The following is a 12,728-nucleotide window of genomic DNA, read 5'->3' as shown; positions in this document are numbered from 1 at the left end:
CATGCCTCCAAACTCTCATACAAGACAGCTAAGGTCAAGGTTCATAGCATGTATGTCATGGAAGATTAGCACAATGATTAGGATGACCTGCCCACCAACCAGACTAAGACTACGAAGGATGTTGATTACGAGCAGTTCTATGACTTGGAGGATGGGTTTCCCTTCAATCTAGGCGATGATCCATCACGAATTCTTGATCTGGCATCCCACCCATCTACTACTTCCCTTTTCTCTATCTCCTTGGATGCTTGGACAGGTTCCCAAAGCCCCAGCACCCTTCACATTCAAGAAAGTATCCATGGAAAGCATGTCTTCATCCTTGTGGACAGTGGTAGCACTCATAGTTTTATCAATACATTAGCCATTGATAGGTTGAAATGCACCCCTATGGCATTACACCACCCCTTGAAGGTCCAAGTAGCAAATGGAGAAGAAGAAATCAGCACACATGTATGTCCCGCAGTTCCCTTATGCTTGGCTGAAAATTATGTGGCACTAGTTGATCTAATTGCCCTAGATATGGACCCCATTGATGTTTTATTGGGTTGTGATTGACTAAAATAATTGGAAAATTTTGCTATGGACTTCTCTTAGCTCTACATGGATTTTATGATGCATGAACAGCCCATCCACCTAGAGGGAGTTCAAGATCATGTTGATTTTTAGCTCATTAAAGAAAAGCAACTCAAAAGGGAGTTTAAGAAATTCTCACAAATCTTTTTTTTGCAATTGAATAAGGACAATTCAGGTCAACCCTCTGCAGTATCTAATGATTTGGCCTTGTAGGCCTTACTTGAGGAATACAGTGACCTATATCAGATATGCCTGCAACCCTTCCTCCTAAGAGACAAGTGGACCACCCACTTGATTTAGAGCCCCATTCCAAGCTAGTAAACAATCCCCCTTATAGACTCTATTCCACCCACTTTATAGACAAGTGGACCACCCACTTGATTTAGCCAATTGTGAGCATGAAGAGGTTGTAAAGCAAATCGTCAAGCATTGAATACAGAGACTTGAACAAAATCACGATGAAATACCACTACCCCATTCCACAGATTGACGATTTGCTAGATGAGTTAAAAGGGGCATGCTTTTTCACTAAGATTGGCTTACGCTTTGGCTACCATCAGATTCGTATGAGGGAGGGAGATGAGATCAAAATAGCCTTCAAGACCGATCATGGACTTTATCATTTTATAATGCTGCCTTTTGGGTTGACTAATGCCCCTGCCACATTTCAAAGCCTCATGAACAAAATCCTACAATCCTTTCTATTTAAGTTTGTGCTTGTTTTCTTTGATGACATTCTCATTTACAGCAAGCCATCCAAGGAGCACTTGACACATGTCAAAAGGGTGTTTAACATATTGAGAGAGCATCGACTCTTTGCCAAGGAGAGCAAATGCACCTTCATGCAAACATCTATGGAGTACTTGGGACACATTGTGAGCAAAAATGGCATACATGTTGAGCCGAAGAAGGTACAATGTGTTAGATATTGTCCCATTCCTTCCACCACCACTTCTTTGCATGGCTTCCATGGTCTTTCTTCATTCTATAGATGCTTCATTAACCACTATACCACCATTGCAGCACCTTTGACTGATCGCTTAAAAAAGGAGTCATTCTTTTGGGATGCCGTTGTTGATCATAGCTTCAAATAGTTAAAGGATATGCTTACTTCTGCCCCCATCCTTGGTCTACCCTAACTTCTCTAAGTTGTTTACCATTCATTATGATGCTAGTGGCAAGGGTATTGATGTAGTATTGTTGCAAGAGCATGGTGTGATTGCATTTGAGAGCCGCAAGCTTGATGAGAAGGAGATGCAAATGAATGTATATGACTAGGAGATGTTGGCCATCCTCCATGCCATCAAGTAGTGGCATCACTATTTGTATGGCAGCCACTTCTAAGTAAAAAGTGACCACCGTGTCCTACAGTACTTCTTAACTCAGTCCACTCTGACTCCTAAGCAAAGGCGATGGGTGGCAACCTTACAAAACTATGACTTTGACATTTCACACACTCGAGGCAAGGATAATATTGTGGCTGATTCACTCTCTCGAATATGTGCATGCAGAGTATCCTCTATCTCTGAATTGCACAATGATTGGGTTGAAGAGCTTCAAGAGGCTTACTTGTTAGATGATTACTTCAGCCACATATTCTAGAAATTAGAGCAGGGGGTCATGGCTGAAAACTCCCAATATCAGCTCAAGCATGGCCTTATTCAGTCCCTACCAAGATTGTCATCCCACACACTTCCCCTTTCACACAGAAGGTCATGGAAGAGATGCATTCTTGCCCCACTACTAGTCACTTGGATGTTTTCAAAACATATGACAGGATTGCCAAGAGCTTTCATTGGAAAGGCTTATGGAGGGATGTAAAGGACTTTGTGACCAAATGTGTTCCATGACAATAGAATAAGGATAGTACTCTTAGGCCCACTAGCCTCTTGCAGCCTCTCCCTATCTCTAAAGGGAAATGGACTCACATCACAATGGACTTTATCACTGGCCTTCATGCGACCAAGAAAGGGTGGAAAAATATATATGTGGTAGTTGATCACCTCATCAAAGCTTCCCTCTTTATCGCCACTAAGATCTAATACAGTGCCTCTCAGGTGGCCACTCAGTTTATGGAAAATGTCTTCAAGTTGCATGGCTTACCACAAGTCATAGTACATGATCGGGATGCAAAGTTTATGAGAACCTTCTGGCAAATAGTTTTCACCTTCATAGGAACCAAACTTGCTCCATCCACATACCACCCTCAGACTGATGGCCAGACTAAAAGAGTAAACAAATGTCTTGAGACATATTTGAGGCACTTTTTCCATGGCGTACAACATAGTTGGGATACATGGCTCCACTTGGCTAAGTTTGCATATAATAACTCCACATACTCTAGCATTGGATTTTCCCCTTTTGAGGCCTTATATGGGTATAAGGTTCCACTCCCCATAGTCCTATTTAATGATAAGATCAACCCTCAGAGTCAGATTGAGTTGGATTGCACGCAAGCCTTACTTCAGCAATGTAAAGTGAACCTTCAAAAAGTGTAAACACACATGGAACTCTATGTTGATGAGAAAAGAAGGCATTTGGAATTCCAAGAATGGGAATTGGTCCTTTGAAAGTGCCTAAGTCCTACTATCTGACTCTCAAAGAGGGCAGCAATATCAAGTTGGTCCACTATTTCTATGGTCCATACCGAATTTTGAAGAGAGTTGATGACTTGGCCTACCGCTTAGAACTTCTCCTACCACCAAAACCCACAATGTGTTTCATGTCAGCTAGCTGAAACCCTTCATGGGCTCCTTAGTGAACTATGTGAAAGAACTTCCCCCATAGATGAAGAAGGCATCACTCAGTATATCCCCGAGGCAATCATTGGGCAACAAGATAAGCATTTACGAGCTCGATCCATTCAAGAATACTTCATAAAATGGTAAGGCCTACCCCTGAAAGAAGCCTCTTGGTTCCCGAAAACTATTCTTCATGAATTCCCCTACCTCCAAAAGACCCCACGGCCTAAAGACTAGCCTATCATGCCCCATTTGACCACCCTCTGCCTACAAATTGCACACTATTTTAGAATAGTTGTGTACCAATCCAAACCTCAAGTATGATATGCATCCTACATGGGCTAAAAGTACTCATCATAAGCTACATTTTGACATGTGATACACCCTATTAGAGTAGCCTATCAAAAGTTATGACTCGTTTACTTCAGCAGGCCGATCTTGAACAATATGCTGTCCCTAGTCTTTACCCACCCGATTTTCATTGTAAAAGGGCTTAGAGTAGTACTCTGCAACCCTCCCTTAGCCTACCCATCACTCCCTTCTACTTCTCCTTGTTTCTTAGGGCAAAAACCTTCACGGTGGGGAGGGATTGTAACAAGTGGGATACACACTGACTAGGGTTTAGACTATTGAAGTTCAAAGAGAAAGGGATGGAGACAAAGGCACAGACATTAGGGTAGCAGACATGCTCCCTGTGATTCCATTAACACACGATCACCTAAAATCAACTGTATGTACAACACACATACAAAGATCAACTGACCTAGATCTAATCATGGTTAAGTCAGTGTGACTTAACCTTATTCACTAAGATAAACAACTGATAGAAGACTAATGAGCTTGAGTCTCAACACTCCCCCTCAAGCTCAAGTGGGGTACTTCACTCCAAGTAACTCTCTGAAATGCACAAACTTATATTTATCCAATGACTTGGTAAAGATATCTGCAACTTGGTCTTCTGTCCTCACATGGACCAAATCAATGTCACCTGCAATCACTTTTTCCCTGATGAAGTGATAGTGTACCTCAATGTGCTTAGTCCTAGCATGATAGACAGGATTACTGGCTAGGAGCACACTACTCATGTTATCACAATAGAGTGTTGTAGGCCTGACTTCCTGCATGCCCAAATCATCAAGAAGCTTCATGAGCCATGTCGCCTCACATGCAGCTAGGGCAACACCTTTATACTCTGCCTTAGTACTAGAGAGTGCAACTGTAGGTTGTTTCTTACTGCTCCAGCTGACCATACTACTACCAAGGAAAAATGCATACCCACTAGTAGATCTCCTATCATAGGTACTTCCTGCCCAGTCAGCATCTATATATCCTGTAAGCTCCAAAGGCTTACCATGCTTATAGAATAGACCATAATCTGATGTAGCCTTTACATATCTCAAGATCCTCCTCACTGCATCCAAGTGCGGCTTCACAGGCTTCTACATGAACTGGATAATCAGTCCAACTGAATAGCTAAGATCTGGTCTAGTAATGGTAAGATAAATGAGGCTATCCACTATTTTTCTATACATAGTGACATTCTCAATCTCATGTCCAACATTTGCAAGTAGCTTAACATTTTGTTCCAATGGAGTGCTCAATGCTTTGCAATCCAACATACCATACTTGGTTAACATATCTTGTGCATATTGCTTCTGCAACAACCAAGTATCATGAGGTGTAGAGACAACCTCAATCCCAAGGAAATACTTCAGTTCTCCCAAATCTTTGACCTGAAATTCAGCATGTAACATTTCCTTGATCTCTCCAATTCCTGTGACATCATCACCTATAATGATCAAGTCATCCACATAGATTACTAATACTACATAACCAGCTCTTGTCTTATTTGTGAATAGGCTATGATCAGCCTTGCCCATAGTAAAACCAAGTTTTTGTAAGCATGCACTTATCTTAGCATTCCAAGCTCTAGGTGCTTGCTTTAGCCCACATAATGCTTTCTTCAATCTACACACATATGTAGGAAAATCTGGATGTGCATAGCCCTCGGGCTTATCCATGTATACTTCCTCGACCAAATCACCATTGAGAAAAGCATTCTTCACATCCATCTGATACATATTCCATCCTTTAGATGCTGCCAATGCAATCACTGTCCTCATGATTGCCATTTTAGCAACAGGGCTGAATGTTTCCTCATAATCAAGACCATATTGTTGTGCATACCCTTTTGGCACAAGTCTTGCCTTGTACCTTTCCAATGTGCCATCTGATTTGCATTTCACTTTGTATACCCATTTGCAACCAATAGCCATTTTTCCTTCAGGTAAATCAACCAAATCCCAAGTGTCATTTTCAGCCAATGCTGAATATTCCTCATCCATTGCCTTACACCAATAATCATCCAAAATAGCTTCAGAAAACTTTGTGGGTTCTAGTGACTTTTGCCATATATGCATAGTGCCTCACTGTGTAGCCACTGTATGTAAGCCTATCCACAGGCTTCCTGACTCTTTTTTATCTCCTCAACTGAGGTTTTGTATGAGACTCTCCTCTCTCATGAAGTTGTATATATCTATGTCTCACACCAAGAGTGACAACTGATGGAATACCAAACTCACTATCCAAGCTATTAGTACCAGGTGAATCATAACCACAAGTGAGTGACCCTGTAACATCATCAAGTTTTCCTTTGCCTTTATCCATATCTCTCCCCCTCACTGACATACTCGTGTTAGTGGACAAAGATGATGAAGTCCTCAATCTACCTGTCCAAGGACTAGCTGATGTAGTAGCATCTTTAGAAGGCCCAGAAATTTCTGCACTTTCATTTGTACCTGCATGTACATAAGGCTCCTGACAACCATCATCATCATTCATCAAAGTGATCTTCTTCTCATTCCAAGATTTCAGCTCATCAAATATCACATCTCTTGAGACCAATGTCTCATGAGTAGAAGGATTGTAGCATTTGTACGCTTTCCTATCTTGTGCATACCCAATAAAGATGGCATTTTCTACCTTTGGATCGAGCTTCTTCCTCTTTTCATCTGGAATAATTACATATGCCAAGCATCCAAAAACCTTAAGATGGTTGATGTCCAGCTTTATCCCATAAAGCCTCTCATAAGGAGTCACCTCATGTATACCTGTTGTTGGTGTATGATTCATGACATACACTGCAGTCATTACAGCCTCTGCCCAATATGCATTTGGTAGGCTTTTCTCATTCAACATGGCTCTAGCCGATTCCATGATCACCCTGTTTTTCTTTCTTCCACACCATTTTGTTGTGGTGTGTACCTGCATGTCAATTGCCTTTTAATTCCATGAGCTGCCAAGAAGTGATCAAAGTCTTTAGAAACATATTCTCCACCACTATCAGATCTCAAGCATGAGATGTAGCAAGCCAATTCTTTCTCCACATGTCTCTTAAAATCTTGAAAAGCATCCATGACATCACTCTTGTGTTTTATCACATACAACCATGTGTACCTACTATAGTCATCTATGAATGACACATAGTAATGTGATCCCCCAAGAGATGCATTCTGTGAGGGTCCCCATACATCAGAATGTACAAGCTGTAATGGTCTAGTAGTAGTGCTTACATGCCTCATAAATGGAAGCCTTGATTGCTTTCCAAATTGACAAGACTGATATACATGTCCCAATTCCACATGCTTGAACTTAGGAAGTCCAAGTACAACTTGCTTATGCTGCATATTCTTCAACTTTTGAACATTTACATGTCCAATCCTTTTATGCCATATCTCAATGTCCCTTATTGCAGCATTTTCATGTGAGTACAGAGCAGCATTCAATGTTGGAATTTTCATATCCAATGTAAACATCCTGCCATTTCTTTTGCCTTTAGCAATGAGTTTGCATCCTTGACCATACTCTTCAATGTAGCATCCATCTCTATTGAATCTAACTTGTAGATTTTGTTCAGCCATTTGTCCCACAGAAAGCAAGTTTTGGGTTATGGAGGGTACATGTAATACATCATAGAGACTCTTTTTCCTGTCACCATGCATCATCAAGGGAACAATACATGTATGCATAATGTCATGTTGCATATCATCCCCTGTGCAAACATATCCATGAGCACCTTCTACCAATGTGTCAAACCACTCTCCATGAGGAGTCATGTGGTTAGATGCCCCTGAGTCTATATACCATACATCATCTACTTTTCCTTGTACAGGAAACCCTTTCTTTACATGCTGCATTGCAAACAACCTGTCATCCTCCTGCATACCATTAGAAGAAGCATAATTACCATGTTTCTTCCCTCTTGCTCTTTGATCATTCTGCTTTTTGTAGCAATCCTTAGCTACATGCCCGTATTTGCCATAATAATGGCAATCCTTATTTGCATTTGATTCATGTCCATGACTCATTTGAGGTTGCTGCAAAGTGCCTCTTCCTCTAGGTGAATAGCCTCCTCTTCCACGAGCATTTGAGGCACCTCTATTTGCTTGAGGTTGCCTATTTTGCCATCCAGTAGCTTGTTGTCCACGGGCTACATATACATTTCCAACACCTCCTCCTCGAAAATTTGATCTTCCTCTTCCACCTCTACCCCTTTGATTGGAGTAGAAGACACTATCCCTGCTATTTTTAGACCCACTGGAACTTGTATTGAGTCCAAGTTTCACTTCTTCATGCAAAAGAAGTGCCATAAGTTCATCAAAGTCAGGCTGCTCTTGACGCACTAAAATGGAAGCATCAAACTGCTTATATTCATGTCCAATTCCATGAAGGATAGTAGCCACCAAATCATCATCCTCAACTTCTGCTCCAATTGAGCCTGATTGTTCTGCAATGGATCTGATCTCACTGACATAGTCCTCAATAGACCTTCCATTCCTGGATATGTGACTAAATTTTTGCTTTAGTTGTGTCTTTCTCACATGAGTGACATGCCCATAATTCTTCATTAATAAGTCCCAAGAAGCTTTTGGGAAAGTACAATTTGCAATTTGCATAGCCTTTGTGTCTGACACACATAGTGACAACCAATGCAAGACCTTGCTAGACTTTTCCAACCAAGTCATGTGTGCCTTTAACTGATCATGTGTTGGAGGTCTATCCTTCGGTAGCTTGGGCTCATCTTCAAGACCTGTAACTAGGTCCCAATAGCCTCTTCCAATTAAAAAATTAGACATCCTAAATTTCCATAGAACGAAATTGTTGTAGTCCAGCTATCTGAGTGATAGTATCCTTATCTCTTGTGTTTGCCATTTTCAAGGTCTTCAACTTTGCAAAACTAGTAAATTTCAGTTTACATGGATATCATATACTTCCAAACATATGGCAAAGCACCAATGCTTGTCTAACTCTTTAGGCAACAATGTCACATATGCTTGCCACAAATTGTTAATAGTCAAGCCCAATGCATAGACTGTAGTAAATCAGTTCAAAACTGAGCATTTAATGCTTACAACATTCCACTTTTACAAAACCAGTCAATTTCCAAAAAAAAATGCTAGTAGACAATATACTTCAGTGACCTATTGTGTAACCAGTTTTTTACTGAGAAAAAAAACTGCAGCAATAATCACTATTGCATTTTCAGACAGTACATGATCTTGTTCGCATTTAACTGCAGTTACAATGCATCAAGCTTCTCACGATGAATTGTTGAGATATCGAGCTCCACTCGTGATATGCCAGGGTGACCGTTGTGCATTTATGTCACCGACTTGTTAGTTGCAGATGCGGTTGGTACACCACCCATGAATAATAGCTAGATGACAGATATCCTTATCTACTCTAGTTCGTGGTTCAGCTAGTATACCACCTTAGTTATTTGAGTTTGGTTTGAGACCCATATATAGGGTTCTTCTATTTCTTTGTATGAGAGTTCTTTTTGGCTTACACAACTAAGAAGAGGAAAATTGTTTTCAGCCTCCACCTATGTATGTATTCCCCCATTGTGCAAGCAAGAAAGCTACAAGTGAGACTCCTTCCTTCTCTCCCACAATCTTGACATGGTATTAGAGCCTTGTTTGTGGTAAGGAGCTCAAGAAAGCAAACCAAGTTCGCGGTGTTCTGGTAAGAGGACCAGTGTTGCTTTCATTTTTCTGTTTTGGGAGCAAGTCTCTACAGGTAGCACAGCCGGGAAGTGCAAGAGTGCATTGTCTCAGATTGAGACATCCTTCGCAGTGTAGTAAGAGGGCAGTATATGCTGCAGGTAAGGGCTTTAGCCCTTGCTTGCTCTGTTTTTTTTATTTGAGGCCATTTCGGGGCCTGTTTTGGAGGCGAAAGTTTTCTGCATGCACTCAAGAAAAGGCCCTGTCTTATGCTGTGCGACCACTGTTCTACAGGTCGATGAAAAGTTACCATAGAAATTGCATTGTATGCCTGTGCGCAAAGACATTGGGAGGTACAGAATCATCCTTGTTGCATGTTGAAGCAAAATCGTCACTAGGAAGTGACTGTGTGGTCAAATACTACTTTCGTTAGTTTTGCATATTTGTCCTTATGAGGCTGAAGCTATGTTTTTTGCAGTGTTCTGTAATGGCGCCTGATTCTCTTTCATAAATTGTCACTAAAAAGCTTGACAAGAACAACTTCCAAGCATGGAAGTTTAGAATGACGAATTTCCTTATGGGAAAATGATATTGGCAATTCGTTGCAGGAAATGAAGAAGAACTAGTTCTTCCTGATGTTCCCAATCAACAGCAAATGCAGGCATTGAAAGGATGGCATGAGAGAGCCAGAAAAGTTATGTACTGGCTGTCTATCAGTATTTCTGTAATATTTCTACACAATAAAAGTTAGTTGGTTAGTTCAAAAGTTAGTTAGTTAATTAATAAGTTAGTAAGATTACTAACTAAAGACTAACTAAGGTAAAAACTAACTAACATTAATTATTAATCATTCTTATTTAATTTAAAATATTTTATTTAGAAAAATCAAGAGTCATAAATTCGATATTTTTTTCGAATTGGCAAGGACCGTGGCCATCCTTCACGTAAATTACAACGTGAACAAAACTTATGAGTTATATTAATCACTAGGATAATGTGTATAGTTTGGATGGTCTAAAAATATTAGACTTTTGGACAAGACTAGAATATTTTAGATATTTTAGAGATTATCTTAATTTAAAAAATAAAAGAGATATGGATGATTTCTAAAACTAGATGTCATTTTAAAGAAAAAAACAAGTGATGTGTTAGTTAGCTTGAAGATTTTATAAAAAGAAAAATAAAGAAAAGTGACTAGCGAAATCGTGCGCGCCGCGATCGCAATTTACAGGTAGTAAACAGCACTTCGAACAGAGAAAAGAAGAAGGAGTGAACTGAGAGCTTTCTAACCAAGTGTCTTGGGGTTTTACCCCCCTTTCGGAGCCAATGGAACCATTAGATTTATGATCTGAGCATCAAATCACTGATCTTTCCAAGATCCCCCTCCACAAAGAGCTCCACTTCTCAACCACAAGCCCTCTTCCCCAATTCACTATAAATATGAGGCATGGGAGAGGCATAAGGGACATAAGGAGACCCCGAGAGGCTGCGAGAGAGAAGAAGAGAGAAGGAAGAATACTCCTTCAAGAGGCTGCGAGAAGCTAAAGAGAGAGAGAGAGAGAGAGAGAGAGAAAGAGGAAGAGAGTTAGCTCAGATCCCTTGTCTCGATCTTTAACTAAGCCATATTCTCTACCCTCTCTCATCTAAAATCTATCCCACCTTCCCTATCTCTCAAACTCCTTGTGGACGATGGCTCCAAAGCGACAAAGTGGAAAAACCATGGAAATCAACGCAACCGGTCAAGCAACGGGTATTGCCAATGATACAGGAGTGCCCGAGGTTGCGGGAATTGCCACCACAATTGGAACATCGGGTGTGGCTAATGCGAGCGCGAGTAAAGATGAAGTTCCTAATGTCGTCATGCCGCCAAACCAGGTTATTCATTACCAGATTATCAATTTTACAATATAAGATAAATTACATAGGATATTAGCTTTCATATTCTTCGCTTACACATTAAACTGATAACTCATCTAGAAAGACATATTAGTTCAAGTATAAAACGATTAATCACTATGATTTCTAGCTAGAATAGTTGGGATACTAAGGCATAGAATCATGATAGAATTGATTGCCAAAGGTTATTGTACATATTTCTTTATGCGCATTCAATATAGTTATGATCAAATGTGACAAGGTTAAGAATTGATTAGTGAAGGTTATAGAAACTGGTTATCTATTTAGGAATCCTAAAGATCATCTCGTTGAGTTTATTAACACAATATATTTCCTTAAGGGATTTTGCTTATGTTAGATAAGTGAATCCAAATGGAAAACTCATGCCCTGCTTAACATGTTTTAAGAGGTGTACTCAACACTTCTTTATGGGGAGAAGAATCCTCATTAGAATAAAAGGTTACCTTAGGATAAGGTCTACCTTAGCTATGTGAAACTGTGATTTACATGTTGGGATGATTGTCATTGCACTATTTGATACATATTTGAAAGAACTATTTGTGTTTGCTAGAATCTAGATTTTGATTGAAATTATTGCCAACAGAATAAAAGGAAGGATCCCACTAGGCTACCCCCAAGCTAGCGACGAGACCCTACTCCAAGGGGGTCATGATTATCGCTATGAGAGGCTTGGACCGGCTCCGTAGGCGAAAGGTCTGTCAGTAGGGATAGTCTCGGGCAGTAGGAATTGTAGGTGCCAAAGGGGGCTCTGGCTATAAATCCTGCACTGTTCCAAGAATTTGACGAGCCCCTTCGTGACCCAGGATGGGATCCTGGAACCCTAAATACTAGTTATGAGGGTGGAATCTTGGTGGACAGAATGTCCTTATGGAATTCTGTGTATCTTCCGCTGGGACAGAATGATGGAAATTGTAATAGACTTCCAATATAATAAAGAAGTTGCTTTACTGTTCGGATTGTATGCGTGTTAGTGAGATAAATTATGTGAAGGAACGTGTGACTAAATGGACTAATTAAGGAAGCTGGTTGTATATGTTCCAATAAATGTATTGTAGGTAATTAAAAAACTAAAGATGACACATCATCAGAGGAAAGCGGGTGGTCGTAACCCCTAACGGGTCCGTCCAGTGGTAGGGTGGTCCCGGTTAGCTGGGAGCTTTTCTACATCAGATATAGAAATAGGAAGACGATAAATTGACCAAGTAGTCATTAGGTAGAACCGACTTGCATTGTTTTAGGGGACCGGAATGGGATTTTGCCTTATGGGCAGGAGGGTTGATGTACCACACTCTCCTCCGTCTCCCATTCTCTTTGAACCAAGTGTAATGGCAAGTCCGCTTCAGATCGAGTAATCCTCTAAAAAGTGGAACTCGAAATTACTGACGCTAGCTGGCTGCTAGGAGACCCATCCGATTTTAGGAACCCAAGTCTTCAGGTCGATCCTAGTGGGTTTGGCCAGAACTCTCCCGTTGCGAAGTAGACTCGGTAGGGCCTA

The sequence above is a fragment of the Lygodium microphyllum genome, chromosome 22 (genome assembly GCF_053477565.2).
Source record: "Lygodium microphyllum isolate KBCC chromosome 22, Lygodium_microphyllum_v1.1.10, whole genome shotgun sequence".
NCBI classification, from domain to species: domain Eukaryota; kingdom Viridiplantae; phylum Streptophyta; class Polypodiopsida; order Schizaeales; family Lygodiaceae; genus Lygodium; species Lygodium microphyllum.
The sequence above is the reverse complement of the archived record's forward strand: the minus strand, read 5'-3'. Positions refer to the sequence as shown.